The sequence below is a fragment of the Ambystoma mexicanum genome, chromosome 11 (genome assembly GCF_040938575.1).
Source record: "Ambystoma mexicanum isolate Mex_15411 chromosome 11, UKY_AmexF1_1, whole genome shotgun sequence".
NCBI lineage: Eukaryota > Metazoa > Chordata > Amphibia > Caudata > Ambystomatidae > Ambystoma > Ambystoma mexicanum.
Window position 1 is genome coordinate 421807265 of NC_090934.1, and position 13676 is coordinate 421820940.

Below are 13676 nucleotides of genomic sequence, written 5' to 3' on the forward strand. Positions count from 1 at the left end.
AGAATGCAGTTCCTCTGAATTTCCTTTTTTCGTAGTGCTTCGTTTCGATTTGGAGGCCATTGCTTGATCTTAGGTTTCTTCCTGGTTGGTAGTGGATTATTTTAGCTTGGAGGAATTTGGTTCCTTGTCCGTGTAGTGATTTGTGAGCGATGCATAGGGCTTTGAAGTAAATAGATTTTTTTACTGGGAGTCAGTATATGCTTCTCAGGGCTGGTGTGATGTGGTCTCTTCTGTTTAATCTCAGGAGTATTCTTGCTGCAGTATTTTGGATGTGTTGGAGTTTTATTGTGAGCCATTCTGTCATTCCAAGGTGGAGACTGTTTGCGTAGTCAGTTCTTGATAATACTAAGTAGAAGATTGCAAGGGTTCTTTGTGGGAAGTAGAGGTAGAGGAGGATCCCTCTAATTAGTCACAGGAGGTAGAAACATGTATTTGCTATTGCATTGACTTGTGGTTCTAGTGAGAGTCTGTTGTCTGTGAGTATTCCCACGTTTTTAATCACGGCAGATGCCTCTGGTTGACTTCCTATGCCTGGTGGCCAGTTCAGTTGTGTGTGTGTTGTGTTTTCCTCTGGGGTTGTGGGGGAGATCATTATTTCTGTTTTGGTCAGATTTAGTTTGAGAATGTTGAATGTCATCTATGTGAATATGTCCGTGAGGCATTTGTTGAGGGTGCTGTTTGGGTTGAGGTTCTTTTGATGATGGGTTGGGTATCATCTGTGTAGTTTTAGGTGGTCAGTCTGTGGGTATGAATTAATTTCATTAGGGGGACATGTCGATATTGTAGAGGAATGGTCAGAGGCAGTGGTGTAGCACAACATTCAGGAAGCCCTTGCGAGCCATGCTGAGGGCCCCCCAGCTCAACAGCAAATCACAGGTCACAACACACTCTCATCTGACCTAGGCTACCACACCCAGAAATACCTCCATTTCCCTCTTCATCGTCCCAGTGCTTACCTATGAGGCTCCTTGCCTCGTAGTAAGTACTGGGACAAGGAAGAGTGGGACTAGGAGTAATGACAATTACAGGTAACTAAGCCAGGCATTACCTCCATGTTCCTATACCTCAACCCAATATTTGTGTATGAGGCACAATGGCTCATACACAAGTATTGGGACAAGGATGAGCAGGGCCCGGAGTAATGAAGATTACCAATGAGTAATTTAGACTTTAAACACAAGCACACACACCATTCACCATACACTCACACACACCAGCCACCCATACATTTACATGTGCACCCTTTCATGATTCACTCACACACGCACACCCAAGCAGCCACCCATACATGAAGCATTCACACACTTTACATTATATACATACACACACACTTACATGCATGCGCACATACTGAACAAAATACATTTTCTTAACTTTTTGAATCCGATGGTCCAGGGAACGAGGCCTTCAGCTCTTGCAGCAGCCAGGAACTCTTGTTTCTGTCATTTACAGAGGGTCTGGAGGCCTCCATGTCATGCAGTGGGGTGAGTCCTATGACTCCAAAAAGAAAGAGTTTCTTTTTGAAATCACTCTGCCTTCATAAAGATATTATTAACATGTGGTACGCAGCAGGAGATGTTTTTGGTGTTGGAAGTAAATGGCCATAGGTAAGTTTTCTCAGTTCGGTTAGTGAGGAAGTATTTTAGCCATTGTAGAGCAGTCGTTTATGCCGCATTCCACCAGTCTCAGGATTAGTGTTGTATGTCTGATTGTGTCAAAGGTGGCGGAAATGTGTAGTACTATGAGGGCCGATCCGGTGCTGTTGTCTGCATTTATTTTTCCATCGTCCCATATAGAAAGAAGTGCTGGTTCCATTCTTCTTAAGGGTCTGAAGTCGACTTGTCAGTCTATGATACTCTAGAGCATCATTGGTGGTGACGTTATTCAATGTTTCCGTGCATAAGCCAAGAGACAACTTTGTGGAATGCAATATCCTATTTGCTCACAGTTTTGGCAGATCAGGAAGAGGACTCAGTGTGCAATTGAAGTTCTCGTATAACCGCATATCATCATAGCTATAGTTCTTATAATGAAGTGTTCAGGATTGGGTTTCAAGAGATCAAATAATTCGTATTTTAGCAATGTCTTGAAAGAAAAAAAAAATCTCATGGGAAAGTAAACTGACTATGGACCCGATGGAATTATTTGCGCGTAAAATCGGGAACTTGTGTGTCAAACTGCATGTGAAACACTTCTTGTTGATTCATGGAACCGACTGCGCAGGACTTTTCTGTGACTTGCGGGGAGTTTGTACAGGCTCAGCACAGCTCTGCGAGCTTCCGTGTGCCTTGCGCCAGACCCCACGCAGGGGTTGGGCGTGTCCTGCGTAGTGGGCAGAACATGCAAAATGGTGAAGAACACACCATAAAGTGGGTGTTATGAGAGACGGACCACAGGCAGTCCATAGCATGTGCACGACAAAGCGTATTCATAGATGTGACCGCGTATCCTCTTGCCTGCAAAATGCCCACGTAGTGCCCTCGAAAATTCTGCCATCTGGAAGCACACGTATGGACATGCGCGAAGGAGATGCAACTCTGGAGATGCAGGGACTTTTGAAGGGTTTCACAGGCAGTTATGAGGGACCCCTTGCAGGGTCCCCCAGATGCAGGCACACTTGCAGAGGACCCCACGCACTGTTCGAAGGGTGCGTGTATTCGCTCATGGGGGTGCACGAAAAGGTAAGTGTTCTGGCTGGTGTTGGGGCATTCCAGGCACTACATGCTTATACGGTTACTTTGTGCAGACAATTCCATGAATACATGGGGCGCACAGCAATTGCAGGACAAATGCAGACCTTTCCATGAATCGGGCTCTCTATATATTATTTTAGAACCACGTCGAGCAAAACCATTGCGTACAGCTTTATTTTTCCCATCCATAATGAAAGTTTACTGCAGCAGCCTCCAAAGGTACAAATGTAAAAATGTATTCAATCTCATTTGGGTTTTAAAACTGTGAACAGTAAATTAAAAATAAATGCAGAGCAGTTTGAGGGAACCTACTCCACTCAGAATGTAGCATTTTGCTGCCCTCCCATTTTCCACCCACCACTAGCACCTTTGAAAGTACAATAGTCCCTCAGAAGGCATCCCTGTGCTGGGCCATTTTTAATCCCTTTTATGTTATGTTATGTTATGTGAAAGGCACTTGTATAGCGCACGGTCACCAATGGAATTTGTCCTCAGGCGCTCTAGAGGATCTGTAAACGAGAAGGTGGGATGGGTTAGTAAGGTGAAGAGGGAGTAGGCTAGTGAGAGGAGAGGTGTACTGTTGGCAGCTTCAACTCGGTAGACACCGGGTGCTGAGCTTTGGTGCGAGTATCGGAGTCAGTCCGTGTGTGCTGTAGGTGCAGCATATGTTTTGTTGTGATGTGGTGAAGTGCGTGTGGCTTGTTGTGTGAGAGATGGTTATGTGATTTTTTTGAGAGGGATACATATGCAGAGAGTTTGAGCTTATATTGGTTAGTTGGTTATAGGACATTTAACATGCTAACATTCACAGTTCTGTCTACATGTAGTACTTGCTAATCTACATATTCCGTCTGAGTGTGGCACTCGGTAACCTTCCCAATAATTGTGTAAATGTGGGGCAGGATAGTGCTCTCAATTGTAAGTGTGGCAGATTCCAACACTCAAGTTCCATCTAGGTGTGGCATGTGCTAACATTCACAATCCTATCTAGATGCGAGGCAGGCTAAAGTTAAGAAATCCATCTAAGTGTGGCAGTGTGGCACATGCTAACATTCAAATTCTATCTCCATGCGACGCAGGCTGAGGCTAAGTAATTCCGTCTAGGTGTGGCACATGCTAATATTCAGGTGCCATCCAAGTGTGACATGTGCTAACATTCACAATCTTATCTAGATGCGAGGCAGGCCTGAGCTAGGAAATCTGACTGTGACACAGGCTACAGTTAAGAAATCCATCTTAGTGTAGCACATGCTAACATTCAAATTTCTGTCTAGATGCCACGTAGGCTAAAGTTAAGAATTCCAACTAAGTGTGTCACATGCTAACATTAAAATTTCTGTCTAGATCCCACGTAGGCTAAAGTTAAGAATTCCAACTAAGTGTGTCACATGCTAACATTAAAATTTCTGTCTAGATGCGACGTAGGCTAAAGTTAAGAATTCCAACTAAGTGTGTCACATGCTAACATTAAAATTTCTGTCTAGATGCGACGTAGGCTAAAGTTAAGAATTCCAACTAAGTGTGTCACATGCTAACATTCAAATTTCTGTCTAGATGCGACGTAGGCTAAAGTTAAGAATTCCAACTAAGTGTGGCACATGCTAACATTCAAGTTCCATCTAGGTGTGGCATGTGCTAACATTGGGAATTATGTTCTTAAGTAATGCAAAACAACATTTACAGTCCAGTCATGCGTAGATTTCGGTTGGTGCACACAAATCTCTCTAAATATGCATGGTGTAAGTATGTGGTGGTGTACTTTATGGAAAGGTAAGGTGTAGTAGCATGGGCTTTCTGGAGTAGAGTAATTGCTCTACACCCCACCCAAGTCACACTTACGGTTTTTGTTGGTGTTTCTTGACTGCTGGCTTCATTGGCTTCCCCTGTGGGCCACTTTGAAAGTATGGTCGTGAACCATGATGCTTTTGGGCTGGGACTGCCCCCTGTGTTGTATGCTCCAATAAATTGTGACCTGTTGTTTCCAAATGTCTGTCTTCTGCTGGTTAGTACGTTAGGTTCGAAGGTAGTTTACCTCCCCACAACAAGAGGGGTGGGGGGCCAATGGGTGCTGACACCGCTAAGGGGTTGTCCAAGCTGCCATAGGGGGCGCTAGAGGGACATCTCACATAGCGGGACGCCCCTCTGGCCGCCCCACCACGCTACTGGGTTTCTCCACCCCTCCTGAGGGCGCGAGCTTCCGGCGTACCCTTGGGGACTGTTTATAAGGTGTCCCTCCCCAGCCTGAATTCCCACCCTCCATCACCCTTCTTGACCAGTTTTTGCAGTTTCTAGCTCGAGGGGCTGCCGACTAGGTTGCAGTAGAATGCTTTAGATACATTACATTTGTTTCAGCAAACTGAGAGGGGTAAATCAGCTAATACAGGGGAGGTTAGTAGCAATGTAAAGGCATGACAAACGATTTCTGTTTGTAGCGGTTTCGAGGTGGAAGTGGTTAAATAATGTTTTCTTATCAGTTGGTGTAACCTTATCAGATGTGGTTATAAAAAGGATGTGGATAAACTTATAGCACAGTCCATTATTGAAAGTGCAATATAGCTGTGGAGCACAGCCATGAGCCTGTAGTACACGAAAACTCTTTAATTCGTCGTCCCGATCATTTTCCATAAATTCTCACCAGGACAACATCATCCATAGCTTCCCCCATGTAGCAACCAATCAGCTTATTCGTTATCCCGTCTGTGAAGACCTGTGTAGTGACCTCCTCGGGCTGCCAGTGTGGCCGCAGTTCTCTGAGCAGCCGCATCGCTCCCTCGCGGCAGCCGCGCTCTTCCACGCGTAGGTTCAGCCTGGTCACGTCTGGGGAGCCGGGCGGGACGTGGATGTAATGGGCCATGTTCGGTCTCAGAAAGCAAAGCAAGGCGGAGCGGGCGAGGCGGTTAATTTTGAGGTATTTCTAATATTTTGGGGACAGTTTTCGTCACAGGCTGTCGCCCTCTACTTCCTGTTTTATTGTAATGCTTTGTTGACACAAAACACCTAGGGGGAAGCCACGCTGTGCTTCCCTGCTGAGCTAGGAAGGCATTCCACAGTTAATACATCCCTGGACTTGTACCGTCCCTCATAGGCTCTTTGCAGATCGCAGGACAAAGCATATGATAATGGGAAAGTCTCCCAAAATACGGCACGCTTAGCCACCCTAGTCTTTGCTGCACGTCCCTGGTGCAGCCCCTCGCCTGATGCTGCAGGGTCGTGATGGCATTGCTGTATTGGCGTCTTCTGCCCTTACTGCACTACTGATGTCAGCAGAATGACATCACATGCATTCTATATTATTATTGTTTGGAATATAACCCAAAATGAGGGAAGTAACTGAAAATGTGATGACAATAACAAGAGTTTGTCTGTCTCTGTCACCCACGGAAAACGTCAAAACATTGGGAAATAAAATAAAACCCGAAGTGGCCATTTTTGCAATTAGTTTCCCCATTCCCTACAGGAAGCTGTGCCACTTCAGAATAAAATTAGGGTAAGTAGCCTAGCCGAGGAGATACCATTCTGCCAAGAATAAAAGAAACTTAGAATCTGCAGAATGTGTAATAAATTGTGGCAACATGATAACTTTAGATATTCCCAATTTAATATTATAGATTGATTTGGTCAACATTAAACATGTACAACAATTGGGTGCAAGTCCAGAAGATTGAAAAAAAGTGGCCAAAATTCCTGACGAAGGCGTTTCAATGACATATATATCCTGAAACGTCAATGTAAAGTCGGCTATCCTAATATTGACTGAAGCCAGGAATATTGGGATCTTCAGTGATTGAATCACAGTGATAAATCAAATTGTATTAGCATCATATTGAAGATTTGTTTATGAATATTTAGTATTTGTGTGCCTAGATTGATTGTTCTCACATCCTTAGGTGTCATCCCGATAGGGCGGGCCAGGTGGTTCTTTTTTGTTTGATTTTTGTTCTTTGTTAATTTATAATGCATTCAATTATTTTTTCTGCACTATTGAATGCACTTTAATATATGTTTTCAGATGTCTGTGTGTGAGCAACGGTGTAGTTTTACAAATGTTTATGTGACCTCGACCGAATAAGATGAAATGAAAAATAGCGAAGAGATACAGCATAATTGGTTTATATGTATTGTCCAATGGGAAGACCTTCTTGTAATTATTACATTTGCACCATCTGGACCTTCGATCTGAGCCCTTCCTGGCCTGAACATTCTCCTGAGTGCCATGTCCGTCTGCTGGCCCTCCCCGCACTTTCTATTTATCATATGTGCCTGGTTCTTGCTCCTCTGGTATGGCCCATGCTGGTCTGCCATCTTTCTGGTGGTACCGTTCCACGGGTCATCCTACAGGCCAATTGTTCTGTGTGGGTAATGAGCTCAAAGGAAGGAAACTTACTGCATACTTGACTGTAGATATAACCAGAACCATGGTAATGCCAGTAACTATCTTCCTCTACATTCCTAACTCAAAATGGCCTCTTGATTAGCGAACAGATCTCACTGAACCAGCCCTTAATTGAGTAGTGGTGGCCAGCTTGACTAATCTCCTCCATGGGGTAATGGTGTGGACCAAGGTTGTCCAACATACGGCTCGCAGGCCACAATGCGGCCCTCCGAGCCATTTCATGTGACCCGCGAGGCTGAACAGACAAAAAAAGGAAATCCAAAAGAACAAGCCGGCATGGGTTGTGATTTCCATTGGCTGAGAAACAGCCAATGGAAATACTGTTGCCATGCCAGGTACGTCATTGTAAAAAAAAAAGAAAACCTTGCATGGTCACAATATTTCCATTGACTGTTTCTCAGCCAATGGAAATCAGATACGTAATGTTTATGGGTGGAGTGAAGGTAAGGTATACCGTGCCTGCGGCACCACCTTCACACTTCTGATCCAGCCAGCAGCCCAGCACAGCACAGCATCACGCTGGAGACTGAGCAAGGCCTGGTAAGTTTTTCTTTCTATGTTTTATTTTTTGCAGGCCACGGCCGAGTTTATTTATTTATTTGTTCAATGTTTGTTGGGTCCGTGGACCCGATTAATTTATTTATTTCTGCAATGTTGGGCCCGACCAACATTGTGGAAATAAATAAATTAATCGGGTCCACGGACCCGACAAACATTAAATAAATAAATAAACCGGGCCATGCGTGGCGGAGCACTGTTATTGCCTCTGGTGCCCCCTGGAAGGGGGCACCAGAGGCAGTTAGAGGCCTGGTGCATTTTTTTTAGCAAAATGTTTGTATCCACTACACTACAGAATAATTGCTCATTTTACTATAGCCAATATGATAGCTCAGTGGGTTGAGCGTCCACTGCTGTGATGTGTGTGTGTGATCTGCATTTTTGAATCCCAGCAAGGGCATCTCAGCCTTTCATCCTTCTTAGGTCGATAAATGAGTACCAACACAGGTTGGGGGATATTGTATGTATATTTGTTCTATAAAAAAGAGCTTTAGTGTAAGTGCTATACAATAACATTATCATTTGGCCTTGGACGTCTGCTTCCACTCATAGTAATTTGACAATATGGATCTATCCCCAGAGATATTATTGATAGATATGGTGATCCATTCTTGTAGGAAATGTGTTCAATGTTTGTCGGGTCCGTGGACCCGAGTAATTTTATTTCTGGGCCGTGGCAGAGGACTGTTGCTGCCTCTGGTGCCCCCTGGACCAATCACCTATGGTAGCAGACATACAGGCTGCAATGGATCTAGTTGTAGCTCACTAATTGTGCCCCCTGCTCCTCATGAACCCCCATAGTTGGTCAATCTAGTGGTGTCATCAGGAATCAAATTTAGGAGGGGCACAGAGGGGGCCAAAGGCAAAAGCAGGGGACATGTTCAACATAGATACAGAATATTTACTTGGCAACACTGGCCAAAACTATTATCTGCATAGTGAAGTACCTAATCCCCAGTGCCATGGAAGTGGTCCGAAGTGGAATTGATATATACTTTGGGAAAGAAGCATTGTGAAAGAAATTGCACCTCCCCACTTATATAATGACATTATGTGTACTGGTTAATAGCCTTGCCTTTAATTTGCAGCACTACAAAGCTGGAAGACTCTGGCAACAAGCACAACGTAACAAATAAAATATGTTGTTCTCCTCAACAGGCATAACTTGTTGACCACCTCCAACTCTATCAGCTCGCCACAGCAACAACTTTGCCGGTTTACCTGATGCTATCGCTGACCTCCCTCTCTGCCCTCCACCAGGTAAGGGCACTATCCTCTGAGGTATTTGCATTAGAACAAAGCTGACAGAGCAATTACTAATTTTTCAGTGGCATTCTAGTGTTTCATCTCCCTCTGGCAGCCTGCCAGGTGAGAATAAGAGCATTCCTTTGCATTAATTTGTATTTAAGTAGCATCACAAGGGTGCCACGGCCTGTATCCGCACTGACCCCCACTGACTTGTATATCACATGCCAAACACTGCTTCTCTACAGGCATTGTTATATATTTGTGGGACAATAGTAGGAGTGAGGCTTTTATTAATCATGCCATACAGTGAGGGCCAATGTTCTGCCTATATTAAAACCACAACATTATTACTTAGTAACACAAGTAAGTTTGAATTGTTTTTAATGTAATGGCCCTGTGACAACATAGCTTTCATATGACTAAAACCTACCCAACTCTCAACCGATGGTCAATCAGAAGAAAAGAAAAATTGATGCTGAATGTCGTGTTTTCAAGGATAGTTGGGCCAAGGATTTCTTTGTGTGTGAACAGAAGGGGAACATCCTGTGTCTGATTTGCCAGGAAAAAGTGACTGTGTGAAAGGAATACAATGTTAAGCGGCATTATACTACAAAACATGCCACTGAATTTGACAACCTGATTGGCCAGATTAGGATTGATTGGGCGAACTCGCTGAAGTAGACCTCGATCGGGCAACAATCGTTCTTCAAAGCTGGCAGACAGAACTCTGAGGCAGCAACCAAGATAAGTTACTTGATATACGAGGCCATAGCGAGGAGATGGAAACCATTGTCTGATGGAGAATTTGTCAAAGATTGCTTGGGAATATTGATGTCTGTGGCATTCCCTGACAAACAAGCAATGGTGGAGAAAATCAGTCTCTCACATCAGACAATTGCTAAACGAGTAGATGACCTATCATCAAACATTGCAGACACACTGACGAAAAGATTGGGTGCCTGTCAGTTTTTAGCTTGGGGGTGGATAAAAAGCACAGATGTGAGTCATACCGCCCAACTGGCGATCTTTGTACGAGGAGTGACCAAAGAATTCCAAATTGTTGAGGAGCTACTTGACCTATGTTCAATGAAAGGTAAAACAACAGGACAAGACATTTTCAATGAAGTGAAACGTGTCTTGTTGAAATTCAATCTGTCAGAGGACAAACTCTGTCGTCTGACAACTGATGGGGCCCCTGCTATGATCAGCAAACACAGTGGATTTGTCAGTTTAATGGCAAAGCCAGTTCCCCAGAATGTCATCACGCATCACTGTATCATTTACCAGGAACAACTGTGCGCAAAGGCCTTGGAGATGACGCATGTGATGGAAAAGGTTGTTTCTACAGTGAATTTCATAAGGTCAAAAGGGCTTAACTATAGACAGTTCCAAGCATTTCTTGCGGAGATGGGAGCAGACCATGATGACGTGATCTACTTTTGCCAAGTTCGTTGGCTTAGCAGGGCAGCCACACTATCCTGATTCTGGTCACTGCTTAATGAAATTAAAACATTCATGATGAACAAAGGGAAAGATGTCAGCTTCTTGGATGATGCGAGCTGGTTGAATAACTTGGAATTCCTTGTTGACATAACAAAATATCTTTCTGACCTGAATATAAAACTGCAAGGCAAGGATCAGTTTGTGAACAGGCTGTATGAGCACATCCAATCCTTTGTTCATAAACTGGGCTTGTTTCAGAAACAGCTGAATGAAAGAAATGCTACTCATTTCACAGTACTGATGATTAGATCTGCTCACAGCATGAACCATGACAAGTATTCTGCACTGATTGGTAATCTTTTGAATGAATTTAAAAACCGATTTTCAGATTTCAGGGAGCACAGTGATGAGCTGAAGATGTTTCCAGATCCATTTGGTACTAATGTCACCATTGCTCCTGACATGTTTCAAATGGAATTAACTGACATGCAAAGTAATGGTGACCTGAAGAGAGCCTTTTCCGAACATACCCTGCATACATTTTATAGTAAATACATTACATGGGACTCCTTCCCAAATCTGTTTAATCATGCACTTCGGTTCATTGCACTTTTTGGCAGCACGTACTGCTGTGAACAGCTTTTCTCAAGATTGAAGAGCATAAAAACAAAATCAAGATCACTTTTGACAGATGGACACCTATCTGGAATACTCCGCATTGCCACATCAAGTGTGCCAGCACATATTGAGAATTTGTGCAAGCAAAAACAATGGCAAGTGTCACACTGAAAACATTTGCAGTGTTAGTAGAATTATTCGACTTCTTCGTAACTGTGCTGAATGCTTTACAAGTTGCAACTTTACAAGTTACTAATTATGCAATAAAAAAAAGTCCTTCATACTTTTAGATTGTGCTTGCATCGCGTTTCTTCAATTGGGTTCACCTTCGGCTGATCAATTTTCCACATTTTATCTATTGAATGGGATTATGCTTCTTTCATTACCACAGAAGTAATGAATGTGTATTACAGAGATAAGCTGCCATATGTTTTGGGCACACTGCACAGGCAGCATCAATCATTAACAAAGAAATAATGATTGTGCATTACAGAGATAAGCTGGTATATGTATTGGGCACACTGGACATGCTCAGGCAGCATCAATCATACTTTGTACAGGACAATGCTATCCTAAATTGGGAACAACCAGCATAGACATGTTGCCACAGAGGCATATTTTGGGCACAACCAGCATGCCAATGTGTTACATTAGTGACAGTGCTGTCTTACACTGTGGACACATTGATCATTAAAATGTGTTGTGTTCTACAATGTTCTTGTCTGCTGTTGGTGACATGGAATGTACATGTTCCCCTTTAGAACTGATTGTAAACGTATGGCCTTTTGACCACTTTTCCTGCTGTAAAATGCACCATTTCAGCCCCATATTTGGAAAATCGTTATAGCTCCCTCGCTATGCTCGGTCGCCCCCACTGTTTCAGAAACATATCAACACGTACACACTGGTGGAAGAAATCACAAGAAACTAACTTTGATCACTGTCCCTGACACCAAAAGCTATCTTTGGGACTGCATGGCTATCACTGCCTGTGATGCTATTGTGTCAAAGGTCACACAACATCGATTTTGAATATACTGCTTTGGTTGAGGGTGTTGACTTTTGGCTCGCCGACCCACCGGACCACCGAGTGAAAAAAAGTTCATGCTTTGGCCCCATATTCAAAAAGGTTGGACAAGCCTCGTGTGGACAGACAAACCTCCTTTACTGTTTGACTAGGAAGGCCCATCGAGTCTGCTCAGGTGCAAATTAATGTTTTCTTTTTCTACCACACATGTCTCCTGAAGAGCGCCATATTGATGCCTCAACCCACATCTTGAGCAGGTTTCATTTCACAGTCTACAGTCCTCACCATCAGCGTTGGGTTTCAGGGCCAAGGTCACGAAACAGCAACACTTAATTCAATGTTCACAAAATCTCATTGCGCTTTATGCTAATCCATCCCTCTCTCCTACCTCTGCCACAGAACCCAAGCGCAGTGTACCTGCAGCCCACCAAGCCAATAGCAGCCAAAGGTTACTTTTTCAAATATAGGCGTCCCTTGTTGGCCTTGGGAGCTTTATAATTAAGTAAGTCGTACAACCTGGGACCCTTCCCTTCACTGGCTTGCAGAACTCCTTCCTATTCAATTTCCTTCTCGACCCGAGACTCTAAAGAACGTTGCTGAGAATTTGAAAACTATTGTTGGGCTACGGAAACCTTTGCCCTTTTGTTTTCTAGAGGTTAGTTGGATTCCAAGGTTTACACCTTCATTCCCGTTCAAGCCAATTCTGGCTTTTATTTTTTCCAGTTTTCCCTCCTTGGCCACCACTGTTTGCTCATTTATGTTTGATTTTGTTTGGAGGGATTCCGGCGAGGCCAATCAGCTTGCCATCCTCACAACCTGCACTGTATGGGATATGGCTTGAAGCAGCCAGCCCAACTCTCTTTCATTTCTCAGCTAGTCATATTTAATGCAAGGTCTGAAGCTTGTTAGCGTTGACATCCGGTACAAGAGCACCACACCAGGCCTACAAACTATTACATCAGGCTGGTGTTCCTGGGAAAGAGATGAACTTCTGGCTATTGCTATTTCCTGTCATTCAAATCATATTTTTGCACCCTCCTCCCCCAACTCCTTGAAAAACCTTGCGGCTGATGTGCACCTTGTGCCATATTGTAGCCATTCTAGACCCCAGTTGTAATTACATAGCCGACATACCACCTGGCCTGGTGGGTCTGACTGCCATTCTAGATGCCTCGGAGGTCCTGCCATGCGTGGAGTAGGCACTGCCTTGTGTTCATTACTTCAGACAACAGGCAAACCCTGACCAACCTGTGGCTCACCCTCCTGAGGTCACCCCTGAGGCCTCTTTAGATTGAAGTGTCACTAAAATCTGGTGAGGTTTAACAGAGGCTTAACAAGTACCTCTCCTAGTATTTTCACATACTGGATGTATGTTAGTCATTCTGAGAAGAATGCAGCAGTGGCCCAAGTCTCCATAGACCAGGGGTCTGCAACCTTCGGCACTCAAGATTCTTGGCACTACAGCTCCCATTAGCCGACATAGTCAATGATGAAGAATCATGGGAGATGTAGTCCATAACATATAGAGAGCAAAGGTTGCAAACCCCTGTACTAGACCATGAAGACGGAAGAACTTGCCAACAATTCTGAATAATGGACCTGCCGTAACATGGACTAAGTTGCTGATACCTGCCTCTAGAACATTCCATCAGATAAGGGTTCTGCAACCTGTGGTTATCCAGATGTTTTGGACTAA

At 43.9% G+C, this 13676-nt stretch overlaps 1 long non-coding RNA gene across 1 annotated transcript in view; it reads left to right on the top strand.

Annotated features, from left to right (window-relative positions):
• Positions 1 to 13676, top strand: part of LOC138504718 (uncharacterized) — a 268270-nt gene that overhangs the window by 14478 nt on the left and 240116 nt on the right. Inside the window, exon 2 of the long non-coding RNA XR_011279924.1 lies at positions 8803 to 8904. This is a non-coding gene — a long non-coding RNA (uncharacterized lncRNA). The remainder of the gene's footprint in view (positions 1 to 8802; positions 8905 to 13676) is intronic.